At 39.2% G+C, this 24814-nt stretch overlaps 1 pseudogene; it reads right to left on the bottom strand.

The window, feature by feature from the left end:
• Positions 1-410: 410 nt before the first annotated feature.
• LOC111371713 overlaps positions 411-24814 on the bottom strand; it is a 24888-nt pseudogene continuing 484 nt past the window's right edge.

Genomic DNA, 24814 nt, shown 5'->3' with positions numbered 1-24814 from the left:
AGAATGCCAGGAAACACCAAGAGTATCATATGCCGTGAGCTACCACTGTTGCCAAGTGGACCAAGCCAGCTTGTTCACCATGGAACTCGACTCGACCCACTTGATGACTCAGCCGTGCTTGCAAATGGGACAAGTTAAGCACGAGCTAGCTCACTTAAAAAAACCTCGACTCACCTTGCTCCATCAGTTCGACCTTGAGATGGGTAGCCCAAGCCAGCTCACGAGCTGCTTGTGATTCACACAGTTTTTATTTTGTTTAAAAAAAGTTACTTTTCTTTTTTAGTTTCTAGCTCCGGCTGTGAGCCAAAAAGCCAACACGTGCAAATTGAGTGGCTTGAACATTAAAAAACCCATCTCCACTTGCCTCCGAGACGAGCCGAGCCAATGACGGCTCGCCATCTTTACCAAAAGAAACTTGCATCTCCCAAATGAATACAACACTCGATGTCAAAATACATTTTCAATTTTACACATTTCCAATATAAACATTCGAACTTCTCCGACTACTACGAGATTTGTGTTCATTGTTAAAAATCGCAGTCGGCGTATTCTGAAATTACTTCTTCATTGCACGTGCAACTTCAGGTCTCCAAAGTCAGCGCAAAATACTTCTAGAGTTTGGTTTTGTCACAGCTTCGATAAACCTGTACATCCATCTATCTAGCATTCCTGTGAGGAGTAAGTTCAACAATTGAAAATCATATACTTCTTCCAGATGAGTGTCAAGGCATTATTCAATATCATGGGGCGAAAAACTCCAATGCATTTATTATACTTTCAAATTTCACAAGTTTTGCAAATTCTATGCCATGCGAGTGTAGATTCTACAAAGATGTATGCACGAATTTACATGTAGTAAATACATGTTCAAAAATTTACACACGAAGGTAAGGTTGCTAGGCTGTATTGAACAACTTATCCTGCAAACACGAGAGAAAGAGAGAAGTTGAAAGCCAGTTAACTAATTTTTGTTACTGTTTAACACTCCAGTTAACTTTTAGCACTCTGTAAGATACACCATGTATTGGGCAGTTTCCTGAGACAGTACACACGACAGATGCTATAATTGTAGAAGAATCATATGAGAAGAGGAGAAGGGAAGAGAAGAAAGACTATTTTCGAGGTCCTTTTCCCCTTCTCTTCTCATATCAAATATCTATAGATCTTGATCTGGAGTTCATATTGAAGTTTCAAATTCCCAAGCAAGCTAGGAGAATTGTATCAAATGAACATCAATACTGTAAGAACTAAAGGTATTCTTTGATATGCTGAAACTAAGAGGACTTCTGCTGCAATAGTAGCAGCAGTCGGAAAGTGAAGAGAAATAAGAGAAGAGGAGAAATATACAAGGGAAAGTGAAATTAAAACTTGGGACTTGATGAAGTTAAAATTGTGAAAGCAATGTTTGCCGACTAATTGTCTGATAGCTTTACATGAAGGATTTTTAATTTGCATCAACAGGACCATAGCGTTGAAGAGTGCACTACACACATTCTACAACTTTATCAGTTTGTTTGGCACTTTTGAAACAGATGAGCAACTCACAGCTTGCTAATTTATTGTGATGTTGAGAATTGCCAAAAGTCCGATGAATATTGTTCAGTCTTTCTAATCTTGAAGATGAAGTAATGCGGATCTAGGTGTCCTCTGATTGCCTATGGAATTACCTCTTCAAGTATCAAGAATTCAACAGTTGTTTCGGGTTAGAAAACCCACTCAAACCATGCCTAGAAGGGACCAAGCAAGAAATAGTATAGGGAGTACAACTACCAACGTGCAGAATCAAACAGGAAAGGAATTGATATGCGTTTTTAAGTTGCAAGAGCTACTAGAAATAGCTATACACAATAAATCCTCTAGGTTCTTAGTTGTCATGAATCACATCACGCTACTTGAGCATGTCCGCCAGCATCAATTGAGCTGAAACTTAAGGTTCAAAGTTCATAGAACCAATATAAGACAAGTACACCACAAGGGGGAAGAAGAGAAATAGATCTACTACAAATAGAAGACTACGTATTATCTACCATACGGGTGTGGATTAAAAGGGGGATTTGCTTTGATGCCTGTACAAGGAGAAAATTTGGTGGTTTAGCGAATTTTGGCAGCTCCTAAACTAGAAGTGATAGAGCCACACATCCAGATTCTCATTTCATTAACTACATGAACTCGTCCACTCTCAAAAATGGGGGAAATAGGTGAAAACAAACCTGTTAAGGCAAATGTACCACCCAATACAGCACATAGCCGGGTGATGAAGTGGAGAAAACTGCGACGTTCTTCTCTGATGGTCACAGTAATTGGTGACAAATCATACAAAAAGTATACAGCTGCATTGAAAATATAACAATCATTCCTAAAAAAAAAAAAGAAAAATTAGAATAGAAATAGGAAAAAATATAAACTAATCGCTTTATACTAACCAGGCCACTTTCTATCAAACTCGTTGATAGGAGAAAAATACTCGGTGACAGAAAATTGATTTGTAGGTAAAACTTCCTTGGAGATATATTTGTATTCAGTTGGAACTATCTACATCAGGGGAAAAACAAGAACTTCAAAAAGCAGCAAATAACCAACAGCAACCACTTTGTACATGAACAAATAGCGAGTAAAGAAAATGTTTCTGATGCTCCCTCTTCTCTACTTTTTACATGAACAAATAGTGGAGTAAGACAATGTTTTTGATGCTCCCTCTTCTTTACTTTATACTCGAACAAATAGCTAACAAAAAAGGATAATGTTTTGGATGCTCCCTCTTTTCTAGTTCCCCCAATCCCACATGCATGAGAGAGAGAGAGAGATCTGGTCAGGTTAAAAATCCTAATAAGATAAACGAGTCAGCATCAGAAAAGCAAAAATGAATAATGCTTGTTCACACTGAGTTGATAGTGTCTGATTCTGCATTTAGGGTAACTAAACAAGAATAGAGATGGTCGTCACAAACACAATCCAAAAGGCGGCGAAGTTTTTTGTATTTATTGTACGTATAGAGTAAGAGAAAATCTATAAACCCCAACTAATTGCAGACCTCACATAGAACAAATTTTGCACCATTGTCGAGGACCAAAAGACTTGGCAATAAGAAAATTCCAAGAACATTGTGGGCTGGTTTTTGACAAGGGGGTGCAGAGACAAACTATCTCTATATTATAAGAATAGACATCCTTCCAAGAACAGGATACCATGCGATAGTACTTGTTCAACCTTAGTTCCTCTGACTCAGGTAAAAATAATCACTCAGCAAAATGAAGTAGAAATCCTCTCTAGCAGGGCTATCATGCTAACAAAGCCTAAAGCGGTGAAGATAATTTAATACAAGTCTTTCCTTCATCAACTTAAGCATGACTTTCTCCTGTTGCATCAAACTAGGGGAACTGATGAATTTTCTGAGACCAACTATCCCAGGGTCAATTGAACGCAAGAAATTAGTAAAAGTTCATGAACTGAAATCCTGATGCAAAGCTACCTTTCCTTCTCAACAGAGAATCATGGTTGTTTATGACAAGTTACGGTATGAGAACCTAATCAGCTCCAGGTCAACAACACATAAAGCAAAGAAGGATATAGGAACGACTGCTGTTCTTTTTAATATAGAATGTGATGCAACTCTCACAGTTTTTGCGTCCTACTCGATCAATTTTATTTGCTATTTAGTTATTCAGTTGCTTTGTCATTTTGGGTACAAGAAAAGAATATTTAGTAACATCATTACCCAGCAAAAGACATGTTCATATTTGTGCATCCGACATGCTTAGCATCATACATGTTACCGATAGTTTTAGTATGGGCAGGCTGAAACTTAAACCTTTATGTAATACTTGAATGAGCCACTTGCTCCACGCACTATCCGCATCGTCCCATCAAGTGGGTTGTGAATTCCAGGATATTTCGGCCCAAAAGATAAATCGTGAATTATATGACTCACATTAACATGAGAAGACCCTTCAAAAATCTGCAGAGTTGGGGACAATATAAGTACACATGTATCTGGATCGAACTTAAAAGAAGATTGATAACCAATTCCAGTGCTAACAAACAAAATGCCTGATCAAGAGAATGCGATGTAAAAATGACCAAGAAAGATAGACTTAATATCTGAAGACAAGTAAAAACTAAAAACTAGTTTTTTTTCCTTCAAAGAACGCAAAGATTCTGATCTGCTTTCTCTTTTTGGAAATTAAAGTGCTGTAAATGCCCAAAATATCGTCTAAAGAGGATAAAGATCTCCCGGCTGCAGTATTTTCATAGGCATTATAAGGTTGCAGAGAAAATGAAGCAGCAAATCCTCCCCGTGCCCCTGAATGCCCTCCAAAAAGGAAAAGGTCGACAATGTTGAAGGGAATAAGAGCAGGGAAGCCCAAAGAAGAAAATGCTTTGTAAAATTTCAACTATAGAACCAAGAAGAAAATAGTGCTTCCTTTACTTTAAAACACAAATAAACAAATTGTTCCATGTTTCTGAAATGCAAGAGCTGGACCTTGGTGCAAAGAAAATTCAAACCAGAACTCGACACAACACCATAAAATGAATCCTTAGTATGCATAATGATGAAAGAGAAAATACAAGGAAGAACTGAAGTAACCTACCAATTACTCTTTACTTGATTAAACATCATCATTTTTCCTTTTCTTCAGAATATTATAGACACAATGTAATCCAGTAATAGCTTTTAAAAGACTAAAAACTTACTAACTCAATTTTATTAACACTGGCAATAAAAAGATATAGGAAAGACATGGAGAGAAGGAAACAATCAAGCTTCTAGTTTGCAGCTTCCAAGAGATTTCAAAAGCTTACTAACCCTTCTTAGTCAAGGAATGGTCTTCTTAAATTCAGGGCCATGCATGAGAAGTCCATTTCAAGTCTTACCTTGGCATTCTCTCTTTCGATTGATATCATGAGAAAAGGCAAAATATTTTCCATTATTTATTTATCATTCGAGAAAATACCACTAAAAAAATAATGATAACAATCCAGCAGGTTACAGATACAGAACATGGATGTATAAACTCAGTTAACTTCTAGCAACTTTTCTCATAGTTATGTCTACACATTCAGTTAAATTGCTAAACTGATGAAATATTGCACTGCATATAAAATTCAGGTTATTATGTAAAACTTGATAGTAAAAGAAATTAAAGTTCAAAGAGAATTGACCATTTGTGCAACGAAAATATTCAGTCCATGAACTGAAATATGAAGTTCCCAGCAACCCTTTGCACATCCAAAATCCCACACCTGCAAGACATAATGAATTAAACCACTGGTTAAATAAAGGAAGAACAAGCAGAGATTGGAAGTAGAAAAAGGCATACCCTGCAACCTTCTCCATTTGCCAGTGCCTGCTTCACCTTTTTAATCATATTTTCGGCATCTTTATCAAAACTGTGGAGTTCAATTTTATGGTCAGACTCCTCATGATGATCTTTGTGATCATCTGGTCATAGTTTTATATCAGAGATTCAAAACTGTGTTATAGAGCGTTAACATTCTTAACTGAAATACTTGAGAGACTTCTCATAAACATTGAGCTCTATACAGTATTAGTTTCATCCTTTTCTACAAGAATTTCGAAATAAATCTAGATATATCTTCGACACTGATTATTGGCATCGACCGTGATTGACCATGAAAAGTTCAAAGAAAATACCTAATGATCAGAAAGAGTAAAAAAGGAGACTCAATCCCAGTTGAAAGAATAAAGGGAAAAATAGAGGGGGCAACATGAAATAAATTTCTTCATCCACATACTGATTATGTAGAACTAAGTACATGAACATAAGCTTTGTTGTCCTATGTAACAACAGAAGCTTGCTGATTGCTCGAGTTTGGTGATTTAGCAATTCAATTTTATGGTTTGATTGTAACAAATCCAATGCCTAGCACCAGTAGTAAGGATCATCCAGTAGATGGTGCTGGAGTCAAAATCCCATCATCATTATCACGTGCCTTAAAAAAAAAAAAAAGAAAGAAAAAAAAAAAAAAAAAAGTGGTAAAAAGACCTATACATTATGATGAATTTATTTCCCAAAGAAAATTAACTCTAAACAGTAGCGATGTATTATTTTTCAATTGTTTTCTCAGCATTAAATGATATGAAGGCACAAAAATCCTTGTGTGTTGTTCCATACAGAGACCTAGCAGGATCATCGACAAGGAAACTAGCAGAGGAACTGAAAATTATGCACAAAACACTAAATTCTATAAATGTAAAATTGATCCAGATCTTTAATAATACATCAAAATAGCATATCCAATTCCTTCACCATCACAATTTCTATTTTGGACTAGTCACCAGTAGAGAAAAAAAAGAAAAAAGACTTGCCATATTTTGAACCTCAACAACATTTCAAAGTTCTTTCATGGTTATTTATGACGGACTCAAGTAGTACCGGTACAGATTTAAGTGTCGGATATAAGGCTAAGCAAAACCCCCGAACCAGACTCAAACCGAACTGAATCGAACAAAGCGGTTCTTCTTAAGTTAAATACCTGAACGAGTATCCAAATCGAAAACTGACAGGTTCGGTTCGGTTCTCAATTCTAGATCAAGAATCAAATAAGAATCGAATCTCTCTAATTTTTTAATTTATTTATTTTAAATAAACCAAATTATTTTTTCTAAATAAATTTGCTAATTAGTTAATTTAGCTCAAACTCAAAAATATGATTTTCCTATTTTTAATTTTCAGTCCAAACCCAACTCAATCAAATTGACCTAAGTTTTACCCAAATCTGTCATTCTACCGTAGTATTGTTTCTACCGTTCTGAAGAAATCGAATTGAAGCTCGAATCGCCTCTCTTAATGATTGTAAGCTCGCTATTGTTCTCTTCCGATGATTTTAACAATCAAATATGTGAAAAACTCAGCAAAGAGAGATGCAAAAGACAAATCAAATTGGAATACGTTATTTTGTAAGAACTAAAATTAAATATATCATTAGTTGAATTAATGTAACGCCACAAACCAGCCTCGCAAGCCCAGCAATTTCCGACCAGATCCCAATTTCGCCCAGATTTAGTGCCATGCGCCTGACCGGCAGCCTTTGCAAGCCGTTCCGACTCCGGCCGGTCAAGTGAGTGGGTCACCGGCCGGTCAGGCGGCTCGTGGGCTTCACGCGCCGGCGAGTGGCCGACATCTTCAGGTTCCTCCTGCTGCTACGAAACTATTCTGACCAATGGTTCCGTCATCTTTCGGCCCGTTAGCACAAAATCATGGGAAGCAACCCTATGTAATGGAGGCTATGGTTTTCAGTTCACGATTTAGAGTCGAGGCGAAGGAGTTTGTAGTGACTGTTACCGCCTCTGGCGTGGTTAGGCTTTCGGAATGGGGCTCGAAGATATCGGGTGCTATCTGTATGGGTCGATTTGGTGCCGTGTGGATGGTGAATACGGTGGAAAAGTTGAGGAAGGCTAGTAAGATGGACGAATTCGTTGTCAAGTTTAATGAATCTTCCCGTGCTTTCTTGGTGCAATGTTGTGCAAACAGTCGTGGCAGATTTCTCATGATAGCACAGTATGGGGAGAGGCGGAGAAAGGGGGTTGTAATGGTGCCGGAAGGTGCAAATGGAGAGGGATGGGAATCGGTTTCATGCATGTTCCAAGCAGTCATTGCTTCTTTTGTGGCCAAGGACAAGGTGGTACGTCAAACATATGAAGAAAGAAGCTGACAAGGGATGACTTATGCCGAAGTCACGGCAAATGCACGGGCTTTGCAAAGTACTGATCAGAGGGTACTGTTGCAAAAGGAACGGGTGGGCAACGGGAGAAATGACCCTCATGTCGAAATAATGGCTCGTATACAGGCGTTGAAAGGGGAATTGGATAGATTGATAAATGTTGTGGAAAGTAGGTCTACAGTGGGGTCCAGGTCAAGCTATTTTCATGAGTGTGGGGTGAGATTGGAGGAGTCAGTTAATTTGGATGTCAAGGAGCCAGTGCCGATGGGGGTTCTGGCTAAAGATAAAAAGGTGTTGGATAAGCCTTGTCGCGAGTCCCAGACGGGGTCTGATGTGGACATTTCTTCTGGAGAAGAGAATCGAGACGAGATGGAAGGATTGAAAAAGGGTGGAATGGAACCAAGGATCGAGGCATATCGAGGGACGAAACCTCGGACAGAAGAAGGAGAGCAGGGCATTATGAATATTGCCACGGAAGTTTTGGAAGCGAATAGAGTTATTTGTTCTACGATCGTGGGGTCATTAGACACGATTCCACTTGTAAAAGGATCGTTGTCAGATGATGTGCAAGAGGTTGGACTTGAACTGGGTGAACACTCAGGGCCGGCACTTGAAGACCAACATGGGAAAACAGGCTCGGCCACAAGGCAGTGAACACCTACAGCAGGCGATGCGCTAAGTCTTTGAATGAATGGGGTCTAGAGAATGATAATGCGTTGGTGGTGTGGATGGGTGGCACTGAGAAGGGAAACACAGATAATGTTGCTGAACAGGTGGAGGAAGAGGAGGGACACTACTACGATCCTATTTATGCTACTCCAGGAGGTAAGACGAGAAGTAAGAGCGTTCGTGAGCTTAAGCGGCTTGAATGCTCAATTAACTATGATATTAAGGGCGGTGAGTGGAGTAGAGGCGTGATGGGAGGGATGATGGAGTTTTAAGATGATTCCGAAAATAATTAGTTGGAACGTACGTAAGCTTAATGAACCAGGGAAAAGGTTAGGAGTTCGAAATCCATTGAGGAAATGGAGGGCTGACCTTATATATTTACAAGAAACAAAGGTGAAGGATGTGTCGAGGGACATTGTGAGTAGCCTATGGGGGGGACAGCATGTGGGTATCAGTTTGTAGGGTCATCGGGGGCCTTGGGAAGTATACTGATACTGTGGGACACCAGAATCTTTGATATGGAGGAGGTTAGCGAAAGTCTGTTTTCTCTATCGATCTCATTTAGAAATATCAAGGATAGCTTCCGGTGGATGTTCATAGGAGTCTATGGGCCTAATGTAGATGAGCATAGAAATGGACTGTGGGTTGAATTGGTTGGTATGATGGCTTGATGGAACCTTCCAACGTGTATCGGGGGAGATTTTAATGTGATCCGTTTTCCTACTGAGAGGTCTAGTAGGGGAGATTAACAAGGGCTATGGAGGACTTTTCAGATTTTATCAGGGAGAACGCGTTGGTGGACTTGCCTATGATTGGGGGAGACTTTACTTGGTCTTCTAGTTGGGATCAACCTATCCTATCCCAAATAGATCGGTTTAATGGTATGTGGAGCATGGGAGGCTAAGTTTCCAGAGATCATTTAGAGGAGAATGGAGAAACTGTATTCTGATCATTACCCTATATCGTTATCTGGGAATGTGAGGCGTGCTGGAAAAAAACCTTTTGGGTTTGAAAAGATGTGGCTTAAAGTAAATGGTTTTGGGGAACGAGTACGGACTTGGTGGACGTCTTATGACTTCAGGGGATCTCCCAATGATGTGTTGGATTGCAAATTGAAGGCGCTGAAAAGAGATCTAAAGAGGTGGAATGAGGAGGTGGTGGGAGATGTTAACCATCGCAAAAATCAATGCTTATCGGTCATTGAGGAGCTGGATAGGAGGGAGGAAAGTAGAGGACTGGCATGGGAAGAGAGGGTGAGATGAGGAGAATTAAGGGAATAATTGGAGAGGTTGGTGGAGATGGAGGAGACTACTTGGCGTCAGTAATCTAGGATCGAGTGGTTGAAAGAAGGGGACAAATGCACCCGCTTTTTCCACAGGGTTGCGAACTCCAATAGGCGCAACAATTCTATTAATATGTTGAAGGTAGATGGCGTTACCTTTGAGGATCCACAGGAGATCGGGACCTAGATGGTAAGCTTCTATCAAAACCTGTATCAGAAGCAGTTTGACTGGAGGCCAGAATTGGAAGGGCTTAAGTTTTCTTCTATATCTGAGGAGGATGCCAGCTAGTTAGAGAGGCCTTTTAGGGAGGGTGAAATTAGGGAGGGGGTGTTCAGAATGAATGATGATAAGATGCCAGGACCGGATGGATTTTCGTTCTCGTTCTATAAGAGTTGTTGGGAAGTGGTGTGATCAGACATTGCCGAAGTCCTTACTTATTTCGTTCAATGTGGAAGGTTCTTGAGAAGTGCCAATGCTACATTTATTGTGCTGATTCCAAAGAAACTGAGAGCGACGGATATTAAAGACTTTCGTCCTATTAGCCTTGTGAGCGGTGTTTACAAGATTATTGCGAAGATTTTGGTAAATAGATTGAAGGAGGTGCTGGGAAAAGTGGTGTTCAAGTTTCAGAATGCTTTCGTTAAAGGACGCCAGATTTTGGATTCAGTACTTATAGCAAACGAATGCATTGACTCAAGACTGCGCCTGGGTGTTCCTGGAATGCTATGTAAGCTTGACATTCAGAAAGCTTATGATCACGTAACTTGGAGATTTCTCTTGTATATGCTCAGGCGATGTGGTTTTGGGGATAAGTGGTGTAAGTGGATTCAATTTTGCATCTCCACAGTTTCTTTTTCAGTTATGGTGAATGGCATTTCGGAGGGTTATTTTCATAGAATCAGAGGATTGAGACAAGGGGATCATATATCTCCGTTGCTATTTGTCATTGTAATGGAGGCTTTCAGTAAAATGCTCGAGAAGGCCATGGGGGAGAGTTTACTAAAGGGCTTTATGGTTGAGCAGTTACAGGTATCTCATTTGCTCTTCGCAGACGACACACTGATTTTCTGTGATGCAGAGGTAGAGTAAATCAGGAATTTGCGACATTTGCTCTTGTGCTTTAAAGTTGTATCTGGATTGAAAATTAATCTGGGGAAATCTGAAGCTATCAAAGCGGGAGAAAGTGTATGTACCTCTCAAAGGGAGGTCATCTTACTCTCATAAGGTCCACATTGTCGAACCACCCTACTTACTTCATGTCGTTTCCTATTCCTATTGCAGTGGCAAAAAGATTGGAGAGAATCCAAAGGGATTTTCTTTGAGGAGGATTAGGTCAGGAGAGGAAATTACATTTGGTTAACTGGGGTATCATATGTTCTCCCATGAGGTTGGGTGGTCTCGGATTGAGGAGTCTCGTACTGTTTAATAAAGCTTTGTTGGGTAAGTGGTTGTGACGATTTGGAACGGAGAGAGGGGGTTTTTGGAGAGAAATTATAAAAGCAAAATATGGTGTTATGGAGGGGGATGGTGTTCAGTCGAGAGTCGAGGCTCTTATGGGGTGAGTCTGTGGCGGTATATCCAGCGAGGGTGGAGTGATTTTCGGGATAAATTGACATTTGTAGTAGGGAACGGTAATACTATCAATTTTTAGGATGATTGTTCGTGTGGAGATCAACCACTACGATTGAAATTTCCTTCCTTGTATCGCATTGCATTGTTGCCGTCGGCCATGGTGAATGATGTTTTAGATATTCATAATGGGAGTATCAGCTGGAACATCGCTTTTGCACGGGGTTTGCAGGATTGGAAGTTAGACGACTACGCACTGTTTTTGACATCTTTATATGAGGTACAAATCAGGGCAGGAGATGGTGATTGCAGCAAGTGGAGGTTGGCACGGGATGGCATGTTTTCAGTCGGCACTTTCTTTAAATCTTTATTGGGACTTGAGAACAGCTCTTTCCCTTAGAAGGCGGTGTGGAAGAGTAAATTGCCACCACGAGTAGCATTTTTACTATGGACAGTGGTCAGAGGACAGGTGCTAACGACGGAAAACCTACGGGTTTTTGTATTACAGAGTGCTGCTTTATGTGTCGGAGGGATGGAGAGACGATCGATCACTTGTTCCTCCATTGTGATGTTGCTAGTTTACTATGGAATGAGATTTTCGCATCGCAACACATAGATTGGGTGATGCTAAGGCATATGGAAGACGTGTTAAAGGCATGGAGAAGAAAATTTCGTGACAAGGATAGCAAACTTGCATGGGAGCTTATTTCAGGTTGCATAGTTTGGTGTGTGTAAGGAACAACCGATGCTTTGACGATCAAACAAGACCAACAGAGCAACTTAGAGAATTGTTTTATTTCACATTGTACACTTAGTTTAATGCGGTAGCTATTAGTCATATAGATGGGCTGCCCAATTTTATGTCGTTTCTTTCGGATTTGTATTAATAATACACTTCCTGTGAATTATGGTTTGATTAATAAAATACTCGATTACCTTTCCAAAAAAAAAAAAAATTAATTATAGCACAGAACCTGATAACCGAATAGAATCGAATCGAACTGAATGGGAACGAACCCGAACGGTTTCATAGTTAAATTTGGACCCAACGATTTCACTTACTAAATACCCAAAAATTTCGGGTCTAGTTCGGAACCGAACCCGACCATGCCTAGCCCTAATCAGATCTTTTATTTTCTAAAATGTAGGATACAAGAACATCGCTAAAAAAAAATCCAAATTTCATTAATATTGGCTTTTATGCCAACCTTATTAATCTATCAACACTGTTAGTACAACTTTTTTGTCAACCTTACCTATAAACATTAGTAACAATTGAAACAATAACTCATTCGACTAAAATCATGAAAATTGTGTAACGACTAAAGATATAAACCCCTGTATAAATTATCGTGTCCAGATAGAGTACCCGTACCCATGTCATGTCAATATGGTACTCTGGACATTTTGAAGAGTCCGAGCATCACCGATTGTGACAATATATTATGCCACCTACTAACAATAGAAAACCCTAAAATGAAAGAGCTTATCTAAAACCATATTTACAGTAAGTTATAAAACATGTTCCTCTTATCTTTAACATTAGACGCATGCCATTTTAACTGCCTACTGAGATATTTTAGTTGAAAAGCATCTGTAATACATGGTATAAGAATATCATAGTAACATTAGACGATAATAATAATTTCACAAGTGATGACACTCAGAATAATTAGAAATAAAGCAAGTTGCCAGCCTAAAGTTCAGAATCTAGTCATAATTCACCCAAGACACTCTTGGTTTTACAACTACTTCCACTTCACCAGAGAATGATCAACTAACAAGGGCTTCTTGAAACATCCAACAACGAGGAGTAGCTAGGCTTTATTAGCAATGAGCTTTGGATGGCATCCTAAAACCTGTCCTCTAAAAAAATTAGAGTGCCTCTGATCTGCCGTTTTGAAGCCATTTTCAGTTTTCTGAAACACTCAAAACATGTTAGGTATATTATTTTCAAAAATTCATTTTCAAAAACAAGGAGCATTTTACAACATAAAACTCAAAATGACATTTTTAAGTTTTGACTATTTCCAATAAAAATGCTCAAAAAACTCAAAACAAGGAAAATGAGCTTAAAAATTTCTTAAATTAAAATAATTAATAAAATCACACAAAATTTACCCAAATACAAATGCCAATCTCTTTATCTTTCTCTCTTGTGCCAAGCTCCTCCAAGAATGATACGAGTGGCAATGATTATGGCAAGTGCATATATGATACGCGTGACAACAATTTATTATATACAGATGATTTCGATGCGATTATTGAAAATATACTTACAATAATTCCCTTTTCTTAACCAACTTTAAAATTTATATTTTTTAATCACATATTAGCATAAAATTAATATGTTTTACTAAATAATCAAATTATTTGAAAAAAAAAGTCGTAAAACTATTTTTAAAATTTTTAAACCAAGCATGCTTTCAGTTTTTTGTTTTGAGCAACAATTTTTTAGAATGACAAATTAAACACGTTTTCTGCAATCTTAAAATAATCTCTCAAAACAGAAAATAGAAAATGAATTCAAAAATAAAAACAAAAAATAAAAATGTAAACCAAACGCACCCATACCTTTTGAAAGAACAAATACAAGTGTAACTACAACATTACAGTGACTTTTGATGTGATTCAGGTAGCATATAGCAAAGTAAGGTTACAGGCAAAAGTTATATTTTTCCAACTACATACTACAGATAATATAAGAGGATGAAAGAAAAGGATAACACTAATCTTGACATCAAATGGAACTACATGCGAACTAACCATGCGCATGAGCTGCATGTTCCTTCTCCACTAGGTCTGACAAATACTCTGTGCCAATAATATGGCCATCATTATTCAAGCGAAGCTGGAGAAATAATTAATACTAGTGAGAAACTATTATTTATGCATGGCACACATACAGAGAGGATATTGAGAAACAAAATGTAAATTACAGAATTCAAATTTCAAGAGGAAAGACAGCGATGGACAAAACCCCAGCAAAGGTGAAACAAATAACTTTACAAGCATATTAAAATAGAATCTAATTCAACATTATTGTTTAATCTGATATCAGTCTACACTTGTCCTTTGAATCAGAAGGGCAGTTAACATAGACTCAACCACCTAAAATAACACTTGTTTATAATTGATTCCAACATATTATGGCCTTGTAGAGCTTCGCATAAACAAACTCAAGATAAAGTCAAGGAAATTCAGGGACGTGGTTGAAGAAATATATTGAAAAGTTGCAAATGCGTAAGATTGAAATACTATAATCTAAATCCAATGCATTCGAAACACAGTAAAAGTGAATATGCACGAGGATGATCTAGTCAGCACATATAAAGGGTTTCCTAATGATACGACCCTAGACCATGGCTCACCAAATTCCTAACCCTGACATGGTCAATGTGGGATTCGTTCTGGACTGTTGGCTCAATTACTGTCCACTGGGAGTTCGGCCCCCAGGTGGATTTAATAACATCACCAACAATTTGAACTCAGGACTTTTTCCTTTAGAGATTTAAGTTGAATGTTAGTAACAATTAAGCTAGCAACGGCCTGAGCCCTACACCAAGTGTCACTGAACATACTACATGAGAGTATTAGGCCTAAAAAGAAATAATCAAATGATTTTTAGAAGAAAATTAAAACTTAAATAACCATCCCATTACGAGAACAAAATACTAAAAAGAAAGGTCTTATATCCACAACTTTGACTTCAAGATAAAAATTTTAATAATAATCATCAAAATCCTAAGAAATTCATAAAAAGAGATTTTAATAAACATTTTTCTTGAGTTTCACCACCATAAGCCACTTCCAAACACTACTTGCCTTGAAGCATTAATTTCTTGTAAGGAAAGAGTGGTGAGATAAAATCTCAATAAACAAGTAGCAAGCACGATCCATTCAACATGGTCCAATTAATGAACACCACATAATCACACTTACAAGGGGAGAAATGTGAATTTGGAGACTCAAATCACACATTTAGTACTAAGACTCTGGTCCATCTTACATATCTTATTTAGACCCGTCACATAATGGAATGTAAAAAGATACTCAAATAATTAAAGAAAGAAATAACCTCGCCAAACCACAGGCAACTTGTTAGAAGTACTTTAAAAATTAACAATACCTAAAGCCTTTTTTTCTTACTCCTCTCTCTCCACTACAAGCCAAAAGAAAGGGTTGTTATATAAGGGAATCAATTCTAGCTAATTTTATTTCGTAAAATATAAGTGAAATTTACCTTAACATTTATTGTAGAACAAAAAAAAAAAATATTTTTTTCCCATACTTAATACCTCACTTTCGGGTATTGATACATTTAAAAAGTAAATTTTCAAAATTTGCAAATAGGTCCCTAAAATATGCACAATCAAACACTTTTGTCCCCAAACTTTCAAATTCTTACGATGAGTCTTGATTTCAAAATCAAAGGCCAGGGCAGGAAATTCAAAATTTTACAATCTACTCTCTAAAAATAAAATCATCCTCATTACTGATAGACCCCCAATAAGGTTCACATATACAAGTCAGAAGAGAGGAAGTAATACACGCCACAAGGAAGCAGCATCCACCATCATTCCAGAAGGTTCAGTCAGTCAGTTAGAAGGGGGGTAAAAGAGTAATACTGTACAGAGTGGGGGGAACAGATAGCTATAAATAGAGGATAGAGAAGCCTGCATGGGGCACGTTTTTACACTGGAGTCAGTTAGGAATAGGAGAGATCAGCCCCTCGAATAGCCTGGAAATTGTTCTTCTATTTTCCTTCTGAGTTGTATTTTTTTCTTTCTCAGCCTCGAGCCTCAGTTCAATAAAATTCATATTGATTTGTCACTTTTTTCAGTTAGAAGAGGGGTTCTATCAATTCAGAGCAAATGAACTAGGAAGATGACGATCACCGATCGGGTAGGAGTTCTAAAAACCCGGATAGAAGGGATGCAATCTGAGATGCAACGGGAAATGACAGGGCTAATGGAGAAATTTGATATTATATTAAAAAAATGGGACGCCCAAGAACAGGAAAGGAAGGAGAAGGGCGTTGCTGTGAATGTAACCGAAGTGGTTAGCGAGACGGACGGGATGCCTAAAACTCAAGAGACTGAGGAAAGCGCGGAGGTAAGAAGGCGGTATGAGGAAAACGAGAGGAGGGACGGTAAGGGTCGAAGGCTGAAGATGCCGGTATTCGACGGAGGGAACCCAGATGGGTGGATTTTTAGAGCCGAGCGATACTTCAATATGAACAAGCTTACAAACTGGGAGAAAGTAGAAGCAGCAGCTGTGTGCTTCGAAGGGGAGGCATTGGCATGTTATCAATGGGTAGAAAGCCGGCAGTCGATCAGAAATTGAGCCGATCTGAAACTGCTGTTGCTGCTAGGAAGGTTCAGACCGACGCAAGAGGGTACCGTGCTGGAACAATTTCTGGCGTTGAGGCAGGAAACAACCGTGAAAGAATACTGGAGCGCTTTTGAAACCATGGCAGCCCCGTTACCGAAAATTCCCAAATCAGTGAAGGAAGGGAATTTTATTGATGGGCTAAAATTGGTGATACGAGCAGAAGTAAGGATGATGAAGCCCCATGGTTTGAGCCACATCATGGAGTTGGCCCAACGGGTCGAGGACCGCAATGAATCATTAAAAAGGGCCCAAAACGCATCAGGACGAGTCAAAGGCAAGGGATTAGGTATCGGCCCACCTTGGCCCAATTCATTAAACATCAACCCAACTGGACAAAATATCATCCCTACCATCAATCGCCAGTCCACGATGCAGTCGACCCCAGCGTTGATAGCCAAACCACGAGCTACGATGTTCACGCTACCGCGACCAGCGGTGACGACGAAGGAGGGGTCATATAAACGCCTCTCGGATGCGGAATTACAGAGAAAGAAGGAGCAAGGGCTCTGCTATAAATGCGAAGATAAATACAGCCTAGGCCATAAATGTTGAAATCGGGAATTGCAAGTGTTGGTGGTACAAGAGGAGGAAGTCGAGGAAAACCCGAAAACACTTGAAGGGGAAGATGAAAGGGAGATTGGCGACACTGTGGAGCTGTCCATCCAGTTGGTGGTTGGGCTTTCAACACCTAGGACTATGAAGCTACGAGGGACCGTTCTAGGGGAGCCGGTGGTGGTCCTCATTGATTGTGGGGCCACCCACAACTTCATTTCAGATGAGCTGGTCCGACGGCTGGAAATACCAAAAATTGACACCTCCAGTTATGGGGTCCTCATGGGGACTGGACTTTCGGTTAAGGGTAGGCGAATTTGCAAGGGGGTGACAGTAACGCTGCCAAGTGTTGTGGTAGTGGACGACTTCTTACCATTTGAGCTGGGAGGTACAGATGTAATTCTAGGGACGAAATGGTTGGAATCGTTAGGGAAGATACACGTGAACTGGGGAACTTTGACGATGCGTTTTAAGGTGTGAGGGGAGTATGTAGCGCTGCAGGGGGATCCGGGCTTAGTAAAATCCCAAGTGTCCCTAAAATCAATGTTCAAAGCATTCTAGGAAGGGGAGCAGGGGATACTAATCAAGTTGGGAAGTATGGGAGTGGACTCTGAGGTGACTACTACTGAGGTTCCCCAATTTTGTGCAAAGATAATGCAGAGGTTTCCTAGGGTCTTTGAGTGGCCAAACGAACTTCCCCCTCCAAAGGGAAAGGACCATGCCATTCATTTGCAGCTTAGGGCGATGCCTGTCAATGTGAGGCCATACAGGTATCCGTATGTCCAAAAAAATGAGATTGAGAAACTGGTAAGGGATATGCTGGCCGCTGGGATTATACAGCCGAGTCTCAGCCCCTACTCAAGTCTTGTCCTTTTGGTGAAGAAAAAAGATGGCAGCTGGCGCTTTTGTGTCGACTACCGGGCCTTGAACAAAGTCACGATTCCGGACCGCTTTCCAATCCCAGTAATAAATGAGTTGTTGGATGAGCTGCATGGTGCGCAAGTGTTTTCAAAGCTCGACTTGAAATCAGGTTATCATCAGATCAGGGTGAAGCTTGAGGACATTCCAAAGACTGCGTTTCGAACTCATGAGGGCCATTATGAGTTCTTGGTTATACCGTTTGGATTGACCAATGCCCCGGCTACTTTCCAGTACATAATGAATGAGGTTTTTAAACCGTGGTTGAGAAAATTGTGTTGGTATTCTTTGACGACATATTAGTCTACAGCCAGATTGCAGACTGTTGAAGATCACCAACAACACTTGAGCACCGTGTTGGGGCTTCTGCAAGAAAACAAGCTATATGTGAATGGGAAGAAGTGTCTTTTCGGCCAAAGAGAACTTGAGTACTTGGGCCATGTAATTTCAGGAAAGGGTGTGGCTGCTGATAAAAGTAAAATTGAAGCGATGGTCCGTTGGCCCAGTCCACGCAATATTAAGGAGCTCAGGGGGTTTCTGGGCCTAACAGGTTATTACCGACGATTTGTGTCGGGTTATGCTAAGGTGGCTTGGCCATTAACAGAATTGCTTAAGAAGGATGGGTTCCACTGGGATGAAACGAAGGAAGAAGCATTTCAGAAACTCAAGACAGCAATGACAAATGTTCCAGTACTAGCATTGCCGGACTTTTCACAAAACTTTGTGGTGGAAATGAATGCCTCAGGACATGGTTTGGGGGTAGTATTACTGCAGAATCGCCACCCAGTTGCGTATTTCAGTCGAGTTTTACCTCAGTCTGCGAGACAAAAGTCAGTATATGAGAGGGAGCTGATGGCTATCGTTTTTGCAGTTCACAAGTGGCGACATTACCTACTGGGCAGGCATTTTGTGGTAAGAACTAATCAGAGAAGTTTGAAATATCTGCTGGAACAATGCATGGTGAGTGAAGAGCATCAGAAGTGGCTAACTAAACTGATGGGATTTCACTTTGACATCCAATTTCAGCCCGGCTTGGAAAATAAAGCAGCCGATGCCTTATCCAGAGTATCCCTAGAACTGAACTTATTGACGCTTTCTACTTCCAGGGTACTGGACTTAGATGAAATCGCCAAGGAGGTAGAGGCAGACCTGGTACTGGAAAGAATCAAGTCGGACCTACAAGCAGGGAATGTTGGCAAGGTTGGTTATACACTAGTGGAAGGAACTTTACTTTATCAAGGGAAGATAGTCCTACCCAGCAAATCTCCCTTTGTTGATCAATTTTTGCAAGAGTGTCACGACTCCAAGGTGGGAGGACACCCGGAATACCTTAAGACATATAGAAGAGTTGCCCGTGAGGTATATTAGTTGGGAATGAAGAAAGCCGTACGAGATTATGTGGCCAAATGTGCAGTCTACCAGCAGCACAAGTACTTGGTGTTATCCCCTAATGGGTTGCTGCAGCCCCTACCATTTTCGGGGTCAATCTGGGAGGATATATCTATGGATTTCATAGAGGGGCTACCTCGATTCGGCGGGGTAGACACCATTTTTGTCATTGTGGATCGCCTAAGTAAGTATGGTCATTTCATCAGCCTGAAACATCCCTTCACCGCTCCTGGTGTTGCGGAGATCTTTATTCGAGAGGTAGTTCGTCTACTCGGGATACCTCATTCCATCATGTCGGATAGAGATCGAGTTTTCATGAGTACTTTCTGGAAGGAATTGTTTAAAGCCCAAGGAACCTCCCTCAAGCATAGCACTGCCTACCATCCCCAGACCGATGGACAGACGGAAGTGGTAAACAGATGTTTGGAAACTTACTTGCACTGTTTTGCATCTAGTAGGCCGAAAAGGTGGCACCAATTCTTGCCTTGGGCTGAGCTCTGGTATAATACCTCCTTTCATACGGCAACAAAGCAGACACCTTTCCAGATTGTTTATAGAAGAGAGCATCCTCCCTTGCTACCATTTGAAAAGGGTTTGTCCGCTAGCTCCTTGGTAGAACAGATGTTGATGATTAGGAATGAGGTATTGAAGGAACTCAAGTCACAATTGAGGATGAAACAGGCAGTCAATGGACATCGACGTGACGTTCAGTTTAGGGTAGGACAATTAGTCTATCTCAAACTCCGTCCATACCGTCAGAAGTCACTAGCTAAGCGTCCCTATGAAAAACTCTCTCCGAGATATTATAGACCGTTTGAGGTTGAGTCAAGAGTAGGGCAGGTGGCTCACAAACTGTAACTTCCAGCTACTACAGCAATCCACCCAGTTTTCCATGCATCACAGCTCCGTAAAGCTATTGGAGCCCAGCAGCCTATATCTGCATTACCTCCTCAACTGACCGAGACTGGGGAACTCCTTTTGGAGCTTGAATCAGTTTTGGGAGTTCGACCACAACCCACCAAGACATCTTCTGGGCCTGAAATCCTCATTAAATGGAGGAACTGTCCTAAAGTTGATGCTACCTGGGAACCTTTCGAAGCCATCAGAATGTAGTTTCCCAGTTTCCACCTTGAGGACAAGGTGGATTTTGGGGCGGCCGGTAATGATAGACCCCCGGTAAGGTTCACATATACAAGGCAGAAGAGAGGAAGTAATACACGCCACAAGGAAGCAGCATCCACCAACATCATTCCAGAAGGTTCAGTCAGTCAGTTAGAAGGGTGGGCAAAAGAGTAATACTATACAGAGTGGGGGGAACAGATAGCTATAAATAGAGGATAGAGAAGCCTGCATGGGGCACGTTTTTACACTGGAGTCAGTTAGGAATAGGAGAGACTGGCCTCTCGAATAGCCTGGAAATTGTTCTTCTATTTTCCTTCTGAGTTGTATTTTATTCTTTCTCAGCCTCGAGTCTCAGTTCAATAAAATTCATATTGATTTGTCACTTTTTCAGTTAGAAGAGGGGTTCTATCAAATACTTATCTCCGTTGTCTTGAAAAATTCGAGATACAAACCCCATCTTATCTTTGGGTTCCGTGCAATCTCCCCAACCAAATAGGTTTGCTATAATACATTGACCAATAATATTTCCTTTTGTTTCGAAGCTTTTGTGCATTTTAAGCTATTAGAAGATTTTGCATAACTCAAACCGTGTTGAATATCTAATGGTTAATGTTTCACTATTTAGTTTGAATAGGGCATACTTCCTGAGCATTAGAAAATAGATTACATCATGTACTTTCGAAACTTTGGTGGCGAATCTAGTTGATAAGCAACATTTCCAACTCGTTTCAAGATATCAAATAGACCAATATATCTTCATCTAAGCTTAACCTTTTGCCCAAAAGCTAAGACTCCCTTCATCTATATAACCTTCAATAAAACCATATCAGCGATCTTAAACTCTAGATCTTTCCTCCTTTAATCTCCATAACTTTTCTTCCCATCTTAAGCTTTCTTCATACTAACTCGAATTTTCTCAATAGCTTGCACTATCTACTCAATGATCCCTAATCCAATATCTTTCTCTCACCCACTTCGTCCAAGTGCACAAGATCATCTAAAGTTCCTCCCATATATTGTTTTATATGGCTACAAGCCAATGAAGACATGAAAATTGTTGTTGGATGCGAATACAATTAGGGTAAATGTTTTTCCAGTGTCCTCCAAGCTCTAGAACACAGATTCTAAACATATCCTCCAAGTTCTCAAGTTGTCCCATCGGATTGTCAAGGGCAAAACACTGGACTAAACTTCAGCTTGGTATCTTTGCTTGGTATAGGCTCTTCCAAAAGAGTGATGCAAACCTTGAATCTTTATCTAAAACGAAGGAAATCATTATACCATGCAATCTCTCTATTTCACTAACATACATTCACACAAATTGATCATTTGAGAACATCATTTGCACAAATAAGAAGTGAGATGACTTAGTAAGTCTGTCTATAATAACCCATATTTGCGTCATGTTCTTTCACTGACTTCAAAAAATTGACTACTAAATACATTGTCACATGAACAATTTCCATTCTCGAGTAATGATGAACATTGTTGATTTCTAGTTTCACTTTCCATTTTCCTCTTCATATTCATCCACAAAGACATTGCCTTCAAACCATGGTCATCTTTGTACCTCTTAGGTGTAATAGGTAAGTAGCATAATAGGCTTCCTCGAGAATCTCCCATTTTAGTTTCTCAAAATAAAAAATGCACTAAGCGTCCCTAATAATAAAGTTTCTTATATTTTACTATGGTATAGTCTTTTCATTTATCTTTGTAAATTTCGACCTTAATGTGTTTAATGTTTGATCAACTTTGTTAAAGTTCTTAATATATCTTGGAGCGTCGGTTGATCTAAGAGCATTGCAACACACGAGACGATGCCAGCTGGGGTTGCAACTATCACAAGGATTTAATTGCTATAACTCCTTCATAACGGTTATAAGTTGTCAATATCACTACTTAGCCTTACCTTTTCTGACTCAAGCCATCAGTTACAACGTTAGTCTTGCCTAAGAAGTAATGTATTTCACAATCATAATCTTTTACAAACTATAACTCTCCTCCGTCTCATATTCAACTCCCTTGGCGTAAAAATTTACTTCATTTTTTTTATAACCTGTACAAATATTACAACTATCTCATAAAATAGCACCTCAAAATCTTCAAACATGAACTGCCGTAGTAAGTTCTAGATCATGCAACAGAAGAAGCCCTACTTGTAGGCTTCAATTGTCTTGGCTTGTAGGCGACAACTTTGCCATGCTGCATCAAACACACCTTAAGCGTTGCTCAAATGCATCCCTATTTATTACAAGTCCTTCTGTTCCTTCAGGTATACTTAATACTGGTACATTAACCGATCTTTGTTTCAATTGTTCAACACTATTCCCACATTTTTCCATCCATTCGAATTTCGCACCTTTTCACTTAATCGAGTTAATTGTCTTGCAATCTCAGAAAATCCCTTAATGCAACTTCTATAGTATCTAGCCAATCCAAGAAAACTACAAACCTCTCCTACATTTGTTGCTCTTGACCAACTGAAGATTGCTCCGCCTTAATTGGTCCATTTCTAATCTTCAAGATGTTACAACATGTCCCAAGAATACTATTTGGTCCAGCCAAAACTAAACTTCCTAAATATAGAACTCATCTTTTTTCAAAATTCATTCTGTAAATTATAAGGAACTCAAAAAAGAAAATTGCAATAGTGACTGCTCATGAACTATGGCATTTGCATATCCAGTCACAAGTTATGTTTAAATTGAATACCACAGTGCATGAACTAATAAACTGTACACAACAAGTTAAGTTGTCATTAAGTGCAAATTATGATGATAAATTATTAAGGCAGAGATAATTATATTGGCAAAATAAACAAAGGAGAAACCCTAACCTTCCATATGTTTGTGTCAAGATCCACTTCATGCTTCCCTGACATATCAATAGCATCTACACTTAAAACTGCAAAGAAAAAAAATAATTTATAAAAGGCGAGAGTGGTTATCGAACAAACAACATGAGCTTTTGAAGCGCATATCAATGCAAACGATTTCACATAAGAACAGGTATTTTTAACATTAAACACAAAAATAGAAAAGGCTAACCATCACAAGGCAAAGATGGGAATGTCATGTTTATGTTGATTGGAAGAGTTTCTCCACGTTTCAAATCTACTTCCATCTGCTAGCATATGATATATAAGACTAAGTACCAACAAAATTCTTAATAAACTTAGGCCTTACAAGCAGTTCAAAACTCAGTATACAATAATGTTAAAGCTAAACAGTGGTTGAACATTTAATACAAATGAGTCATTGGTAAACTGACAACCGAACTAGCCTTGTGAAGAAGAAAACTAACCTGATGTACTGTAAATGTGGAAAGATAATATGCCAACTCATGAAAGAACAATGTTTACCAGCCCAACAATGGAAACTAGCAAGGAACATAAAAATGATTCTAATCAGTGATGAACCCATCGTATGGTGCATTAGGATATCCATTCAACAAGCATAATTTCTCCGATTTTCTGAGTTAACTTAAATTCACGTGTGGTTTCATAGCTACTAAGGTTCATATTGATAAAAATTTAGTTGAAATCTTTACCATTAAATGAATCACACATTTGAGTTGAAAGCTATTTGCTCCTGGAAGATTTGCTTTACAGCTCTTAAGTACTGGAACAAAATATGCGTGCTCCCTTTTGCAACTCAATAAAATATTTATAAGCTAAACTTACATCCAGTTGTAGGATTCTACATATTTAAGCCCCCGTTTGAGCCCTATTATTTCTCATTACATTAAATTAAAATTTTATCTCTCCTACTTTTAACCACGCAATCTTCAATAAAATAATATTACACGTAAATCAAAAAAATTTCAACCACTTATTTAAAAAACACTATTCATCTCATTATAATCTACAAATAATGGGACTCAAACGGCCCCTAAATACTCTCTCCAAAACTTATGAATCAGAAAAGCAAATAAATCTGACACACCTTAGGGCCACAAGGAGCCAAAATCATCATATGGGGGATGTAATGAAACCTTTCCGACCTTATAATTCGGGAATAATTTTCAGATTTGAATAGATTTTTCTAGCAGTCTGCACTGAAGAGAGCCAAGAAAATTGCAGCTGGGCAATTATTCCTTCCAGTTAATCTTTCCATGAGGAATCTATATCCTAACTCTTAAAGGGTTTTCATTTACCATACACACAAACGGAACAAATAGGGCTTCGATTATTGATACTATTACATTTAAGAATTAACAACACTATCATATTTTGG

This window comes from Olea europaea, chromosome 22 (assembly GCF_002742605.1).
Source record: "Olea europaea var. sylvestris chromosome 22, O_europaea_v1, whole genome shotgun sequence".
NCBI lineage: Eukaryota > Viridiplantae > Streptophyta > Magnoliopsida > Lamiales > Oleaceae > Olea > Olea europaea.
This window is presented reverse-complemented; position numbering and strand designations above follow the sequence as displayed.